This window comes from Urocampus carinirostris, chromosome 3 (genome assembly GCF_059441175.1).
Source record: "Urocampus carinirostris isolate Australia breed hairy pipefish chromosome 3, RoL_Ucar_1.0, whole genome shotgun sequence".
NCBI classification, from domain to species: Eukaryota; Metazoa; Chordata; class Actinopteri; order Syngnathiformes; family Syngnathidae; genus Urocampus; species Urocampus carinirostris.
The window spans coordinates 35,735,109-35,737,296 of NC_142351.1; the positions used below are offsets into that span (position 1 = coordinate 35,735,109).

The 2,188-nt window shown below is 41.8% G+C and overlaps 1 pseudogene; it reads right to left on the reverse strand.

Annotated features, from left to right (window-relative positions):
• Positions 1-738: 738 nt before the first annotated feature.
• Positions 739-1,018, reverse strand: LOC148369558 (U2 spliceosomal RNA; annotated as a pseudogene).
• Between the last annotated feature and the right edge of the window lie 1,170 nt (positions 1,019-2,188).

The following is a 2,188-nucleotide window of genomic DNA, read 5'->3' on the forward strand; positions in this document are numbered from 1 at the left end:
TGTGAGGTTTGAACAACCCCTCTCGACAATCTTAACAGCAATCAAGCATATTCACAATTTCGTTATGTCTGACAATAAGACGTTTTAACATTATTTTCTGACATTTTTAACATCTTTTTTTTTTGGTTTGAACAAATATATTGACACTAATAACAGCAAACAAACAATGTGAGGTTTGAACAACCCTTCTCGACAATCTCAACAGCAATCAAGCATATTCACAATTTCGTTATGTCTGGTGATATGACAGGGGGGGTTGTAGAGGTTTATTGGTCTATATTCTTTATCAATTATCCAGTATCCATTATCGGTCAAATCATTATACACTACAAAGCCAAGAGGCCGAGACACTTGCTCCCAGCCAAAAGGCTGAGTCAAGGTCCTAACCACACGGCCAAGCGGGGGGATTTTGTAAGGTTTATTGTTCTATATTCTTTATCAATTATCCATTATCCGTTGTCAGTCGAATCATAATACGCTACAAAGCCAAGGGGTCGAGATACTTGCTCTCAGCCTGAGTCAAGGTCCTAGCCACAGAGCCAAGCAGCGATCAGTGCAAATGCACCGGCCAAGCAGCGGGGGGGATTTTGTAAGGTTTATTGTTCTATATTCTTTATCAACTATCCATTATCTGTTATCGGTCAAATCATAATACGCTACAAAGCCAAGGGTCGAGACCCTTGCTCTCAGCCAAGAGGCCGAGTCAAGGTCCTAGCCACAGAGCCATGCAGCGATCGGTCCAAATGCACGGTTCCCGGAGGTACTGCAATACCGGGCCGATGCGTGGAGTGGACAAAGCAAGCTCTTAATCCATCTCCGGATTGCAAAAATCAAAACTGATAAGAGGTCCTGATCGACATTTGCCAATACAACTAGTGATGCCGACACATTTAGGGGGGGGTTTTAAGGGTTATTGTTCAATCTTCGTTATTCATTATCCATTATCCGTCAGTTCATAATATGCTACAAAGCCTAGGCACCAGGACACTTACTCTCAGCCAAAAGGCCAAGCTAAGGTCCTAGAATGAAAGATCCTATCCATAGGCCACTAGGAATACAGACAACACATGAAAAGGCACCAGGTCTTATTTCGTTATCACAAAATTTTTAGTCACGGCGACAGATGTGAGAGTAGAAAAAATGTTGTTTTGCTTTTTCTCAGCTCAAATTAAGCATTGAAAGTGACAAACTTTTTGAATGCGTTCGTCCCTGCATTTAATTTTATATTTCACGATGACCAAATTAATACCCAAAGTTCCATTCTCTTCGTTCAGTTCAGAACGAGTGAATTACTTCCTACAACGCCCTTAATGTCATTCAGTTAACATTCTTGTGCGCTTTGTTATGCCTTTCCCAGTCGGCTGTAACACGGACCGGTTTAATGTCTGAGAATATTCTCGCAGCGCGGCCCAATGAAAACATACATAATTTGGTACCATGACTAAAGTAGTGTGATGATGAGTTAAGACTGAATGTCCTTAACGTGTCTGTATCCCTAATGGTTTCATGGGTAAGATACAATGCACTCCATGCCGCATTCTGAGTTTGAAACATGGCGCGCCCAATGGTTTGTAATTGTATGCAAATGTAATCACTAATATATTCTGACTGGTCATTCTGCCTGCCAGAAGATGGGAAGAAGTCCCAAGATGTTCTATTGGAATTAGATCTGAAAAAATGCATGGCCAGTCCATCCCTTTTATTGATAACCTCTTTGGTCATCTTAGAAGTGTATTTGGGGTCATTGTCAGGCTGGTACATTGACCGATTTCCTGCCACATTCTAAAAATATGCATTTCAGGTAAATTGGCCAGTCCAAATTCTCCCGAGGTGTGAATGAGCGAGTGAGTTGTCTGTCTCTGTGTGCCCTGCGACTGGCTGGCAACCAGTTCAGGTTGTCCCCTGTCCACTGCCCGAGGATGGCTGGGATGGGCTCCAGCACCCCCGCGACCCTACTGAGGATAAGCGGTGCAGATAATGGATAGATGGTCATTCGGCACTTTTTTTATTTATTGTGTATCCCAAGCCTTTACTGTCATTTTAATTCTATTCGCCTTATAGTCCTTTGCTCCTTATATATGAAAAAGTATCACATCAGACTATTTTTCGGGGTGTGTGTTATAATCTTTTGAACCTTAAAGTGCAGAAAATACGGTATTTATTTTCAGAGAAAAACATCTTATCTCAT